Source organism: Cervus elaphus, chromosome 1 (assembly GCF_910594005.1).
Source record: "Cervus elaphus chromosome 1, mCerEla1.1, whole genome shotgun sequence".
Classification (NCBI taxonomy): domain Eukaryota; kingdom Metazoa; phylum Chordata; class Mammalia; order Artiodactyla; family Cervidae; genus Cervus; species Cervus elaphus.
The window spans coordinates 44,713,378-44,728,534 of NC_057815.1; the positions used below are offsets into that span (position 1 = coordinate 44,713,378).

The 15,157-nt window shown below is 55.5% G+C and overlaps 1 protein-coding gene across 1 annotated transcript in view; it reads left to right on the plus strand.

Annotated features, from left to right (window-relative positions):
- The first annotated feature begins 1,166 nt into the window (after nucleotides 1–1,166).
- Nucleotides 1,167–15,157, plus strand: part of GRIK4 (glutamate ionotropic receptor kainate type subunit 4) — a 485,478-nt gene continuing 471,487 nt past the window's right edge. The window contains exon 1 of the mRNA XM_043901237.1: nucleotides 1,167–1,356. The gene's annotated coding sequence lies outside the window, so the exon portion shown is untranslated. The remainder of the gene's footprint in view (nucleotides 1,357–15,157) is intronic.

A 15,157-nucleotide genomic window follows, 5' to 3' on the forward strand; every position in this document is an offset into this window, starting at 1 on the left:
CCAGCTAGCAGAGGTGGGCATGGGAAGCCAGTACTCTTGTGACCCATGTTCCTCCCTGCAGCCCTGGGTGGCCAAGAAGTGGTCAGAGTCGGGTGGTGAGCCTGGGGAACGCAGCAGCATCATCCAGGTTTCAGCTTTTTACGCCCAAGACCCAACCCAGGACGTCTGGGAACAAACCCGTCTCTGAGGACTGACTACCTTGCGGGTGGGCAGAGAGTTGAGTGTGGGCGGCTCAGGCCGTTGACGATGGGAAGACTCTGGGATCAGTGCCTTGTTTGTCCCAGACAGAGATCACGTGGGTGGGAAAGGAGGAAGCCCCCCCTCTGAGGAGGTCACGTGTCCTCGGACCTCCCTCCTCAGGATCCCCGATTCCCCAGCTCCTTCGGAGGACAGCGGTGATGCAGTACAATGAGCTATGGCGGCATGTCAGAAAGCTTGATTGCCCCAGGTCCTGGCGCTCACTACCTCGTTTACCTGGAGCCCAGGGCTCCTGTGCTGGTCCCTCTCCAAGCTCGGGATCCTCATCCGTGGCATGAGGATGACGGCTCCTCCAAAGATGTTTGTATTCATAAAATAGTGCCCTGGAACTACTAAGTGCAAGCCGTTTCTCTCCAGCCTCCTGGAACAGACTGTTCTTTCTCTCCAGCCTCTCTAGCCACCACCGAGGCCACAGTCTCCAGAAACCAGACGCTTTTCCCTCGCGCTGTTCCCCCAGAGCCCCACCAGGAGGCGCCCTTTGCCCGCCGAAGCGGGCCGGGCTCGAACTCCTCCGGGCCGGGGTGGGCACCCCTTTGCGCAGGGCGGTGCTGGGTGCGGGTTGCGCCCGGGGTCCCCCGGAGGTCGATCCAGCTCAGCGCCCGCACCGCGTCCTGCAGCCGCTTGGTCGCGCGCGCCCCCCGCGACCCTGCCCGTAGCTGCGGCGCCGGCCCCGCGCCTCTCGTTCGGCCTGGGCCCCCGGGGCGGCGGCAAGTTTGCTCTCGGTCGCTCGGGCCCCTCGCCACCGCTCTCCTCCGGCGCCTGGGCCCCGAGCGCGCCGGGAGAGAGGGCTACGAGCGCTGGCGGGCGGCTCGGCGCTCGGGCCCCGAAGGGGCGCCCCCCCGGCCGGCGTGCGCGGGCCGCCGTAGTTCCCGCGCTGCCCGCCGGGCGGCGCCGCGCGCCTCGGCCGCGCTCCTCCCGCGCTGCCCGCTCCTCGCTCGCTCGCAGCCGGACACAGACTCTGCCTTCAGCTGCCGGCGGATCGCTCTGGAGCCGCCGCGGCGGCTGCGGAAGAAGGAAAAAAAAAGGAAAACAACAGCCCGGCGGCCGGCGGAGCAGCGCCCGGCCCCAGCTCAGCCCCCGGAGTGCGGAGCCGCCCAGGTAAGGGCAGGGCCCGCCGCGGCGCCCCCGGCCCGCACCTGCGCTGCCCCCCCGCCCCCCGCGTCCCATCCGCGCGGAGCCCCGCGCGCGCCCCCTCCCGCGCCCGGATTCCCTACTTCTGACGTCTCTGCCTCTCCTGCCCTCCGGGGCCGCGGCCCCGCACCCCGCCCCCGCCCCCACCCCCTTCCCTGCGCCCTTCCCTCCGTCTCCCGCCTTCAGCCAGCCTGTCCCCTGCACTCCGGTCTCTGCGTCTCCCGATCGGGCTCCGAACCCCCATCGCTCTGCGCCCGTAGTTCCTCCGGTCTCCATCCCCATCTCCCTCCCTCCGCATCCCTTCCCCGGGCTCGCCGTCTTCCGGGTCTGGTCCTCCCTCTGCCCCGGTGCAACTCCCAGCCCTGCCTCTGTCCCCTGCAGGGATGACGGCCCCTTCCCCACCCCGGCGCTTCTCCCCCGCACCTCGTCACCCTCCGCTTCTCTGGTCGTCTCGGTCCCCGGCTACAGCGCCCCATCCCAGCCCGGAGCCCACGAAGCCCCCTCCTCCAGTCCTCGCTGCCATCTGCCTCGACTGCCCCCGGCCTCTGCCCTGGACTCTGGCCACCACCACACACCCTACCCACCCCCCGCCCCCGCCCCCCAATCCTTCGCGCCGTCTCGCTTCGGGGGGAATAGCGTCGTATCAGAAACGACCCTCTTTTCCCTGGACGACTGAGGTTCCCACCCATCCCACCCTAGTTCACCCGAGTGGGAAGTGAGGGAGAAACTCCTGAGACCTGCATTTGGGCGTGTGGTGGGGGAGGGGGCTGGGCGGAGCGGGGGGAGGGGAGCTGACAGCGAGCTCCTCTCCAGTGAGGACTGGCGAGCGGTGCGCGGCTCGGACCTGGCCAGGGGAGAGGGCCAGCTTGCGACAGCTGGGACAGGGGTTTCTAGGCTCCGGGAGCACCTGTGTCTCTCTCGCTGGCTCCCTTGAGCTGAGGAAAGTGATGGGGGAGGAGTTGGAGCCCAGGGAGAGTTGGCGAGGGCCTTGGGGCTGGGGAGGCCGGCGGCCGGGGAGGACCTGGGCCCTCTGGGCCGCCGGGCTGGCAGTGGCCGGGCAATGCGGCCGGCGTCTCCCCCACCGGACCTCGGGCCGCACAGCTCTTGGCACCTCTACTTCATGCTGCCATCTTCCTCCTGGTGCTGTTGTCTGGTGATGCCACGAGGTGCCACCTCCCTGCCTCCCTCCAGTGGCTCTCCTGGGCATGTTCTCCCAAGGGCCTGGGTTGTCTGGAAAGCAGAGGGACCCCTGGGCTTCGCTGGGCCCCCTGAGCCAGGCAGTGGACGCCAGTCGGGACCAGACTGAGACGTCCCAGGACTGGCCAAGTGCCCGGAGCCTTGCCAGGGACGACGAGAACTGCCTTCATCTAAGCTCCCTGTGGGTCACCTGGGTGACTGGGGTGCTTCCAGGAGCACCTGCCAGTGGTGGGCGTGGTACCCCCTAGGGGAGAGGCTGTCTGGGTTGACAGTGGGCTGCGGGAGAGAGGACTCTGGTCCTGTTTGCTCCCTGAGTGTCTGTGCTTGTGTGATGCGCGCGGGCTGGGGAGAGGTCCACTGTGCTCTGGTCCCACTCGGGAAGGAACCCCGGGAACTCCGCTGGGCATCGCCAGGCTCTATTTGCTGAAGCTGCAGCTCATGCCTCTTCATTAATCAGGTTTATTATTTTCCTCACGGCTGGATGTGTTCCTCAAGGTCACGACCCTTTGGAGAGTTAATCTAATATGCACACATTACAGTGTCTGGGTTTGTTTAATTTTCCGTATTTTGTTCATTTCTCGTGGAGCGAGCCGTCCACGGAGCTGCGGCCCGGGCTTGCCCATCAGCCTCCTGCCTGCCTCACCAGCTCCATCCCCATCCTCCTCTGGACCTGTCAGCTGAGACCAAAGATGAATCTGGCTCTTGGCGTTCTTGGGAGAGCCTGGTGGAGGAGGGCAGGGGTTGGGGGGGGTGTTGAGAGGAGGTTCTGATTTTCTGTGTTTCCCCATCCCCCTCCCCCCACCTCCCTAGGCATCTTGATCATTGGCTAGCATTACCACCCCCCCCCCACCCCCCGACACCTAAAGTTCTTCCTAGAGACTGCCTCTGCTGCTTGGTCTGGCTTCCCAGTGTGGTTTTCCCTGAGGATGGAGAGGGAACTTTGCCTGGTGGCAGAGAAGCGGAGACTCTGAGGAGAAGGTCCCGGCTCCTGGAGCACAGGACCTCCTGGACAATGGGCCTCAGCTGTGCCTGGCGTGTCTCAGCCCGACTGAGAGGCAAGAAAGGAAGGAAGAGGGCAGGACGACCTGTCCTGGGAGACGAGGAAAAACTGCTCAGAAAAAAAACAAGAGGAACATGGAATATGAAGCTGGTGGCTGTGCAGCTGATGCGGGTGGGCAACAGGCAGAGAATAGGTGTGGGAAGAAAACAGCTTTTGTTGCTTCTGCATAGTACGAGTCCCTTATGTGGTGATTGAGTTCCGCAGTTTACCAAGTGCTGTTTAGAAAAATTACTTTACTCGATCTGAACCAGACAAGCGTTTTGTCTATACCACTGCACTTCGGGGAGGTGTTATTGATCCCCTGAAAACTGAGGCTCGAAGAGGTTAAATGACTTGTCGGAGGCTCTGCAGCCACACCTGAAGCCTCCGGACTCCCAGCCCAGGGCTCTTGTGCCATTGTACAGGTGCTCCATCACTTCAGCCACGTCTGACTCTTTGCCACCCTATGGGCTGTAGCCTGCCTCTCTCCTCTGTTCGTGGGATTTCTCAGGCAAGAATCCTGGAGTGGGTTGCCGTGAGACCTTCTCGACCCAGGGATGGAACCTGAGTCCGTTTTGTCTTCTAGTATTGGTAGGTGGGTTCTTTACCACTGGCGCCACCTGGGAAGCTACTTGTTGCTTTTTAAGGTCTTGCTGCTGTTCTGCCCTCCCTCTCCACGTCCCAGGCCTCAGCCCTCACATTCGCCAGTGTCAGCTCAGCACCTCTCCTTGCTGCGGGTGCTGGCTCCCCACCCCTACCCCAGTCTGTGGTCTGGCTGGTCCTTGGTTCTGCGTTCTCCCTGCCCCTAGACTGGCTGCATTGGCGCCCTGGCTGCCCTCCCACTCCCACCCCAGCCCATGGCTTCCTGTGGACCCCCCTCCTGCATAGTTCCCCATTCTCCCAGGCACACAGCCTGGCGGCCTTGCGTTGCTCGGCTCCCCCATCACACCCTTCTGCACCTTGTCACTTGAGCCTTGGTTCTTTGGGACACTGCTGGTGCCCAACCTGAACTTTTTCCCCAGGTACTATCCCATGTGGGGCTTCAGTGGCCCAGCCTTGGATTATGGTCACATAGCCTCCTCCCTGGGCAGGCTGCTCCCTGGCCTCCACGCCTGCCTTCCTGTAAAGGATGGTGTTTGGAACATGTGACCGGGTCTCCAGAACATCAGTGGTCCCCTCTGGTTCCTGGATGGAGTTCCCAGGCTGTGGCCTAGAGTTTATGTCTTCGACGTGCTGGTCCCAACTCTATGCCTGTGGACCTGACCCTCTGCCGTCTCTCTGCCCACCCTCACCCCAGGCACTCTATGCCTTGCTTTGTCCTTTCCTCCTCCTCTCTGCCCACCCACACCTTTCCCAGCCTCCAGGGTACCTCTGGAGCCACATGAGGTATAGCCTGGGCAGGAATCCCCTGCCCCCACCCCGGCCTTCCATCCCCAAAGCGTGACAGCTTCAGCGGCTCATGTCGGGCAGACGTGGGGTTCGTATCCTGGTGTCACTCCCTGGGTGTGAACAAATTGCTTAACCTCTCTGAGCCTCACTTGCCTCACCTGTAAAATGGGAACAGTCTCTTCTGCCTGAAAGGCTTGTTGTTGGCATGAATGTGAGCAGAAGGGACTGTGGTTTGTCAGCCCAGGGGGTGCCGGGGCGTGTCCCCACGTGGCCCCTCCCACACAGCCTCTGAGGTTTAGCTCCCAGCGCCTGCCTGCTGCATGTGATTGCCTGTCCCTGCTTGTCTCCCACCTGGATGGCCGGTCCCCTAAGGAACAAGGCCTTGGGTGCCTTGGCACATCCTCAACTCCAAAGGAGCAAGCGCTGTCCTTCGACAGCCCAGAAATTGGCCCCTGCCCCTAGTAGGAATGTGAGAAATAGTTGTTACTTGATTATAATATATGGTTACATAAAATAGAGTATGCCTTACCTGTAGCAAATCCAATAGGAAAAAAAACATTTTAAGCCACAGTACCAGCTGAGAGAAATGGTGGGAAGGAAGTAGAGGCTCAATTTAATGTTGGCTCATTTCTCTCGGTCACCCCGGAGACCCCGTGAATTAGACCTGATCATCTCTTACAGATGAAGAAGGGGGCCCTTAGGGGGGGTGTAGTCCATGGCTCAGACCAGGGAGCTCCAGAACCCCGCTTCCTTCCGGCCAGAAAAGGGGAGGAAGAGGCTCTTTATGAAAAGATACATCACAGGTTTCCTTTAAACAACTGAGCATCTCTGTCACCTCAGTGCAGCCCAGCAGTTATTGGGGGGTTACCAGCACCTTGGGGAGGCGGGACCCCTTCCAACAGGGTTATGAGCAGGTGGAGAGCACAGGCGGGCACATGGCGTGGTTGGTGCGGTTGGCACGTGTGGCGTGGGCATGAACCTGCAGTGGCCGCTGGTTGGGCCAGGTGTTCACATGGGGCTGGAGCTCAGGAATGCCGAGTGGGGACGGGGGTGCCCTGGGGCCTGGGTGACCGGCAGACGGGACCGGTGAGGCTGGGTCCTCTCGGCGGGGAGGAAGGGGTGCAGGGCTGGGGCAGAACTAACTGGAGTCTGCAAAGCCCGGAGAGCCAAAAATAAAAGGTTCAGCATTCTCTGGCAGAAGTGACTGGGTGCCTAGAGGGGGTGAGGGACCGGGATGAGGGTGACAGCAGAAAGGGGGTGCACTGGAGTGACATTTCCAAGGAGCGGCAGACGTGCTGACAGCTTGGGCACGCAGATGAGGGAGCAGGAAGTGTCGGAGGGAACTTCGAGTTTTCCAGCCTGGGTTTTCTTTCGGGAACAAGGGAGCCAGGAGGGGAGGAGGGTCTGAAGGAGGCTGGGGAGTGTGTACCCGGATGTGCTGGGAGGAGAGCGATGGGGCGTTTAGGGGTCTCCCCTGGGTGGCTCTGGGGTCCTAGCTTGCAGGCGAGCAGTCTTTTGCAAAGACGCATGCCTTGGGGCATCTGCCGCCCTGGGGGCTGCTTCTAGGCATTTCTGATGCCTGAATTTCACCCCCCCAGCCTGCTGGGCGCCCTCTCGGTCCTCGCCTCCTGAAAGTGGGACCCTTGTGCCCAGCACCCCCTCTGCCTGTCACCTCCAGGGCAACATGCCTTGCACAGAGCAGCTCTGAAATAAATATTAATATTTGTCTTATTTAAGTGGCCTCAGCTCATGTTTAACAAATGTCTGTCACGGAGATTTGTTCGTGGAATATGGTAGGTGAGGAGGGCAAAGGAAGGCTGGGTGGGCCTTCAGCCTCCGGGAGCTGGGGCTCCTCCACCATACGGGGCCTCGATCTCTGTCTCTTTCCACCCCTCCGTGGCCCCCTACTTGGTCCTGGACCTGCCTTTTCCCAGGATGTGGGGGCCCGAGTTGTGGGGCATGGAACAGGGGTCTAGAGGACAGTAGGCCACCCTTTGTTACTCCAGGTTTGACACTGGCCTGCCCTCACCTGGAGGGGTCCTTCTTTCCCCCACCTGCCTTCTCCTGCTTTTCTCAGGGAGCAGTTTGCTCAGAGGAAGCAGGGGAAACCAGGTGGCAGTGGATTTTCTGCCAGGGTGTACTGGGGGTATTTTGGCCATGGAAAGGCTGGGTGTGCCCAGTCTGGTGGGGACATCTTTGTGGGGGGGCAGGCGGTGCATATGCTGTAGACCCGTGGGAGAGAGCCAGCTTGGAAATGGGAAAACCAGGCTACTGATTGCCTCAGTTTCCTCTCTCTAATCTGGGCCATATGATAAGCTCGACCTCCTGATTCAGTGAGATAATTACGTGGAGTCTCCTTGGGGGAGGGAGTAGAGAAGGGTGTGACCCCTCGGGACAGAAGAATGATTGTGAAGTAAACACATATTTAGAGTTGGAGTTTAAGGGCCAGAGTTAAAACAGAGGATTTAATAAAATGAGAAATCAATAGCCCGGAGGACGTTAAGTGTAAGTGAGAGGCTGGCTACAAGGCACACTTCATAAGAAAAGAAAAGTGTAAGAAGCTGAGGAGGATGGGCGCGTCCGGGGCTCCAGGGAAGCTGGGGTGGCTTCTGCTCTCAGCCTGGCGGGGCTGCTGAGTGGGGAGGCTGGGTTGAGGGGTGAAGTGCTGCCGCCACCTTTTGGGGTCCGCTCTCTGCTCCTCTCTGCCTGAGCCGGGCACCCGGTCTCCCCTCCAGAGGCTGTGGGGCAGGTGGGCGGTGGTGGCTGCTCCTGGATCAGACCGCACGGGACTCCAACCCCAGCTCTTCCAGTCCCATGAGGAGCATAATACCCACCTGTGAAAGTCTCAGCAGGTGTACCAAGCACTTGCTAAATGGGTGCAGTTGTTATTGTTAGAAGTATGATTACATTTTCATCTTTACAGAGTCTCTCCAGCCCTGTTCAGTTCCTCAGATGTTACGGAATACCATCCCTAGCCAGGTTGGTGAGAAATGGGGAAGCATTATTGGGAGGCAGCAGGGATGTTTTTTAAATCATCAGAGAAGAGGGAGGAGCCAAGAGGGCGGAGGAATAGGACGGGGAGACCACTTTCTCCCCTACAAATTCATCGAAAGAACAATTGAACGCAGAGCAAACTTCACAAAACAACTTCTGATCGCTACCTGAGGTCATCAGGCGCCCAGAAAAGCAGCCCATTGTCTTCGAAAGGAGGTAGGACAAAATAAATCATCAGAGAAGTCTAGAGGGGTTTCGTCCAGGCAGAGGAGGCAGCCCCAGGCAGAGGAGGGCCCTGAAGTCCAGGGAGCTTAGGTTAGTTGTCCAGGTTACAAGGCAGGAATGGACCGAGCTAGGGCATCCTTTTCACTGGGCTTTGTGGCCTCCAGGAGGGAGGGAGAAGGCTGGGAGAGAGAGACTCATAGTCATTTGGTCCCATCCGGGCATCCCAACAAAATCAGATTAGAACTAAGAAGGAGAATGGTCTCGATTTAAAAAAAAAAACACAATTATTTTTTCTTGGCTGCACCACGAGGCATGCAAGATCTTAGTTCCCTGACCAGGGATCAAACCCACGTCCCCTACATTGGAAGCGTGGAGTCTCAACCACTGAACCTCCAGGGAAGTGCCTGATCTTGATTCGTTAAGGCAGCAGTCTGTGAACTCCTTGAGGGCAGGGATACGGCCTTGGGTTTTTGACTCTAGCACTCAGCTGACACATAGTAAGTGCTCAATAAATGCTTGTTAAATGGACAGATGACTTCACAACAATGCCGATGCCAATAATAACAGCTAATGTTCGTTGAGTCCGTACCAGGCATGATACAAAGTGCTTTCCATAAAGGATCTTAGTTCATCTTAATAACTTTAAGGTACTGTTATACCCATTTTACAGATGAGAAGGCTGAGATTCAGATCAGGTGATTAATTAGCCCAAAGTCTCATAGTAAGAAGTAGAGCTGGAATCTATACCCAAGCAGTCTGATTTCACACCCTGGGGGTAAAGTTTCTATGTGTGTGTCTGTGTGGGTGCATACACATGTGAGCACACATGCACATGTATGTGAAATATGCACTGACTCTCCCCTAATTTCCTAGACTGCCCTCCGGCTCCCTCACTCCTCCTGTTCCTCATCCTGTGGGCAAGGCCAGGCATGGAGGAGGTGGGGAACTCTTGATGTACTCCAGCTTGTCTTTCCTTAGCCTGAGCTCTTTGACGCTGAGTGAAAGGCCTCTGGCAGCACTGGGGAAGCAAAGGCCACCCCCAACAGAGCTCCTGCAGGGGTAGCTGATCGTGTGCCCATTTTATCCGACGCAGAGGCTGGCCAGGTGAGGACCTGGCCTGCATGCTGGAGGACGGAGCCACATGAAGCCTTGACCAGACTCTCTCGTGAGCCCAAAACTTTGAGCTCAGATGAGACTGGGCCCCACAAGGTCCTGGATCCCACCTTGCCCAGACCAGCCAGGGTCTGTGTGTTCACCATCCCCCCAGGGCCTGGGGTCAAGCTGCCATGCATGACTGCCCAGAGTGTGAGGAGGGAGTCTAACTGGGGTATATTGTACTCTCAGAGGCATGACAGGACATCTCTGGAGGAAATCTGAGGTGCCCTGCTGTTACCGTGTGGTTGTCAGGAATCTTTACAGCATCTCCCTGATTAGTACTGTTCGTAAGGTCACAGAAGAATGTTCCCAGCAAGGTTGGTGACAGGATGGGAGTCTGGGTATCTCTCTTTCTGGAGGTAACACAGACTTTTTCAAAGGTAGAGAGGACTAGAGTGGATTTAGGGAGGGCCAGAAGACCCTCATGGAGTCATTTCCTAGGGGGGTGATGGGTGGAGCTTGTCACCAAGCCCACCCCACCCCCAGGCTTCCATCAGTCAGCACAACCAGCCCTTTGCTGAGGCTGCCGATGCCACTTGCTGGTGTGTATCACATATTCAGAGGCTTGTGATGCCTTGGTGATCTCTTCTCCCCCAGGGATCTCACATGGCCTCAAACCTGAAAGGTAGATGCAACAGGTAGGAATTATCATCCCAGACTTTCAGAATTTCAGTAACTAGTCAAAAACAAGAGTTTATGGGTTGAGAGGTGGGATCAGGATCCAGGCCTGCTGCCCCTTGCCTGGGGCTCTGTCCTCATGCCTGAGACCTGCTGGAGGCCACCGCAGCTTTTGCAGATGGTGGGAGCAGTGCTCTTCCCCAGGCTAAGAATATTGCATTGAATAAAGCAACGTTTGTCCAAGAATGATAATGCCTATTTTATTGCTGGGAAAACTGAAACATGGGGAGGTTAAATGAATCATAGACTCTTATTCCTGGAGGGAACTTGAGATCATTCAGTCAGCATCCTACCTGTGAACATCCCATCTTGTGGACAGAATCTCTGCTGGCTGTTACCTAGCCTCAGCTCACCCTCCTGCTCCCTCCTCTTCCTCCTCCCCACCTTCTGAAATCTAGCTTTACTAAGCGCTTACCGTGTTATAGATGCTTCTGTGTATGTTTATTATTGTTTATTATAAGGTAGTGACTGTCATTCCTGTGCTATATAGTGGCTTCCCGGTGGCTCTGTTGGTAAAGAATCCACCTGCAATGCAGGAGACCTCGGTTTGATCCCTGGGTGGGGAAGGTCCCTTGGAGAAGGAAATGGCAACTCACTCCAGTATTCTTGCCTGGAGAATCCCGTGGACAGAGGATAGACAATAGTCCTTAGACAATAGTCCTTAGTCCAATAAATAAACAACAGTCGTTGTTGCTTATCTATTTTATATCTAGTAGTGTGTATCTGTTCATCTCCTGTTCTCAACTTAACCCTCTTCTTCCCCTTTCTCCTTTGGTAACCATACATTTGTTTTCTATGTCTATGACTCTGTTATGTAAATAAGTTCATTTGTACAATTTTTTAGGTTCTGTATATAAGTGATATCAAATGATATTTGTCTTTGACTTACTTCACTTAGTATGATAATCTCTAAGTCCATCGATATTGCTGCGAATGGCATTATTTAATTCTTTTTTATGGTGAAGTGATATTCCATTGTGTCCTCTTTATCCATTCATCTATCGATGGACATTTAGGTTGCTTCCATATCTTGGCTATTGTAAATAATGCTGCCGTGAACATTGAAGTGCATGTATCTTTTCAAATTAGAGCTTCCATCTTTTCCATATGTATGCCCAGAAGTAGGGTTGCCGGATCATATGGTACTTCTGTTTTTAGTGTTTTAAGGAACCTCCATAGTGTTTTCCTTAGTGACTTTTCCAATTCCCATTCATACCAGCAGTGTGGGAGAGTTCCCTAGATGCTCTCTAAGTATTACTTTGATCTTCCAACAACCCTCGGAAGTAGAGACTATCGTCTCTTTTTACCAATGAGTAACCTGAGGCTCAAAGAGGTTGCATACCTTATCCAGGGAATAAACTTGGCAGTCTCACTCATGCTCCTGACCTCTCATGAGGCAGGCTGTTCCTCGCCAGGTAGTTGTAAACAAGGCCGCGTGTGAGAGCACCCAGCATACTGCCTGGCATGCAGAAGGTGCTCAGGAAACACTAGTGATTCTCTCCTTAAAAATATCAGAACACTTTGCCTTATATTGAGCCAAACCTACTCCTCACAAATCCTTGTTCTGCACCCCTCCTTGGAGCCCCGTAAGGTACTTCTACCTTTCTTCTCCTTCCAGTCCTGGGGGTGTGAAGAGCCCTCATGAGCAAAAGGCAAAGCCTCCTCCTACCTGGGTTTCTGCTCAAGACTCTTTCCTACGGAGACTTCCCTGGCACTCCAGTGGTTAAGACTCCGAGCTTCTACTGTAGGGGGGCACGGGTTTGATCACTGGACAGGGAACTAAGATCCTACATGCTGTGTGGCATGGCCAAAAAAATAAAGAGTCTTCCTCAAACTAGAATATCCTAGCAGGAAGATGGTGGCCTGGAGCTGAGGGGGCGGGGTGCTCTGAGAATCCTACAAGGCTGGCACTGGTCTGGAAGGCAGGTAGGTGCCCGATCCTTGGTCACGTCCACTCCCAGCGCACATTTCTCAAGTGCCTCTTGGGTGCCAGGTCTGGTCACAGAGCAGCACAGGGTGGGCTTCCCCACCCCCAGGGCTGGGCGCACAGATATCTTCTGAATCTGTCAGATGATGGCTTGGGCCTTGGGTCCTGGGTACCGGGGACTGAGGACTGAGGTGACCACCTGCTCCCATGAACGTCTGTGAGGCCACGTGAGGCTGCAGATACCCTGGGAAGGCCAGAAAGTTCAGATGACCCAATTCTCAGGGTAAGCAGCTGGGTGGAGAAAGCTCACCTGGGTGATCTGAATGAAAACAGTACCATACCATTCTCCTTTGGAAAGTAGATGTCTCGCCAGAGTCCGGAGTAAATAGGCCGGAACGTGAGATGTGCCAGGTAGGGTGCAGATCGAAAGCAAACAAGGCAATTGCACCAGGTGAGCCGTGGAAAGTCAGCTGAGGATGTGCGTTTCCATCAGCACGAGGCTGGCGCCCCCCCTCAGCTCCTCCCCAGGGGGAGAGGGTGCGCGGACGGGGATGCTCGGGGCCTGACCTTGGGCCTCAGGAGCTGAAGTGGACCTTGTCCTGTGTTCCTGGGCCAGGAATGCTGCCCCTCTTGTCACATCTTCAGTGTCCATCCTCAAATGTTCTGGCAAATCCTCTCCGCAGCTTACACCATAGGGGTCACCCAGGAGGTTACGGATACTCCTGGGTAACCTGAGGCCACACAGCTGGACCATAGCATCGCCGCTTTTCTCTGTATCTGTGTCTTCTCATGGTGGCCAGTGCCTCTCCAAGGACCCAGTAGGTGTCTCTGCTTGAGCCTCCAGCCCCGGCAGGGGATGAACTTAAACAGCGCACCAGTTGCAGAGGGTCCAGGGTGAGAGACCATGTGGCCGGATGCTTCAGGAAGGTCAGCAGAGGTCATCATCTGTCTCCCCAAGACATGAGCTCCAGTGGCACAGGGCCTGGGTCTGTTTCTCAGCATTGCCTCCCCAGCTGCTTGGATGGTACCAGCTTCTAATAGGTGTATCTGTTGAATGAATGGCTTCTTCTGGGAGCCCCCTGTGTGCAGAGGCCCTGGATGGTGGAGTCTGGGGCTAGCGATGAGCCTCAGCTCTGGAAAGATCGGATGTGCAGCTTCAGCTCACAGACGTGTGGATCCAAGGTCCACTTGGACCACCTGGACTTCCTCCTGGCGTCAGGGGCCAAGGGGGACTGGACGGGGGTGTCTGGTGAGAGCAGGGGTGGCATGTGCGGTGAGAGCTCTGACTTCACTCCCGTGAGTCAGGAGGGGGCTTGGGGAGCAGAGGCCTGAGCCCCAAGGGTGCTACCCTACACACGCGGTGTGAGCCGGGGATGGTGTGCCCCCAGAATTTCATTTCTTCCCAGTAGAGTTTTTGTGGGAGGGTGCCGGGTAGGTGGGCGTAAGGACTGTGGGGGCAGAGAACCTGGGAGAAAGCTGCCTTTTGTGGGGATGGAGGCCTCAGGATTCGGAGCGTGAGCTGTGGCCCTGTCTGCCCTTTCAGCCCCTGGATCTCAGGGCACAGTCTGGCACTGCACGTGGACGCAGAGTCCCAGTGATGCCTGTCGCTTGGTGCCAGCATGTTCAGCGGTGTCTGCTGGGTCTCCTCCTGGGCCCACTTCTGCTGATGGGCGGTGGTGCCTGCAGGGCTGGGTTGAGAGGGGTCTGGGGCCAAGGATGGGCTCCCTGGGACAGACCCTGGGTTGACTTGGGATGCCTGCCAGGGGCTCAGGGTACAGTAAATTTGTCCAGTCGGATTTAGTCCAATCACCTCATTGCCTTTTCCTAGATTTTTACCTTATTTTAAAAAATTAATTATTTGTTTATTTTTGGCTGTGCGGGCGCTCTCTAGTTGTGGTGCTCGGGCTTCTCACTGCGGTGGCGTCTCTCATTACAGAGCTTGGGCTCTAGGCCCGTGAACTCAGTTGCTCCATGGCATGTGGGATCCTCCCAGACCAGGGTTCGAACCCAAGTCCCCTGCATTGGCAGCTGGATTCTTTTTTTTTTTTTTTTTTAATTTATTTATTTATTTATTTTTTTTTTCCCAGTGGGTTTTGTCATACATTGATATGAATCAGCCATGGATTTACATGTATTCCCAATCCCGATCCCCCCTCCCACCTCCCTCTCCACCCGATTCCTCTGGGTCTTCCCAGTGCACCAGGCCGGAGCACTTGTCTCATGCATCCCACCTGGGCTGGTGATCTGTTTCACCATAGATAGTATACATGCTGTTCTTTTGAAATATCCCACCCTCACATTCTCCCACAAAGTTCAAAAGTCTGTTCTGTATTTCTGTGTCTCTTTTTCTGTTTTGCATATAGGGTTATCATTATCACCTTTCTAAATTCCATACATATGTGTTAGTATGCTGTAATGTTCTTTATCTTTCTGGCTTACTTCACTCTGTATAATGGGCTCCAGCTTCACCCATCTCATTAGGACTGGTTCAAATGAATTCTTTTTAATGGCTGAGTAATATTCCATGGTGTATATGTACCACAGCTTCCTTATCCATTCATCTGCTGATGGGCATCTAGGTTGCTTCCATGTCCTGGCTATTATAAACAGTGCTGCGATGAACATTGGGGTGCACGTGTCTCTTTCAGATCTGGTTTCCTCAGTGTGTATGCCCAGAAGTGGGATTGCTGGGTCATATGGCAGTTCTATTTCCAGTTTTTTAAGAAATCTCCACACTGTTTTCCATAGCGGCTGTACTAGTTTGCATTCCCACCAACAGTGTAAGAGGGTTCCCTTTTCTCCACACCCTCTCCAGCATTTATTGCTTGTAGACTTTTGGATAGCAGCCATTCTGACTGGCGTGTAATGGTACCTCATTGTGGTTTTGATTTGCATTTCTCTAATAATGAGTGATGTTGAGCATCTTTTCATGTGTTTGTTAGCCATCTGTATGTCTTCTTTGGAGAAATGTCTGTTTAGTTCTTTGGCCCATTTTTTGATTGGGTCATTTATTTTTCTGGAATTGAGCTGCAGGAGTTGCTTGTATATTTTTAAGATTAATCCTTTGTCTGTTTCTTCATTTGCTATTATTTTCTCCCAATCTGAGGGCTGTCTTTTCACCTTGCTTATAGTTTCCTTTGTAGTGCAAAAGCTTTTAAGTTTCA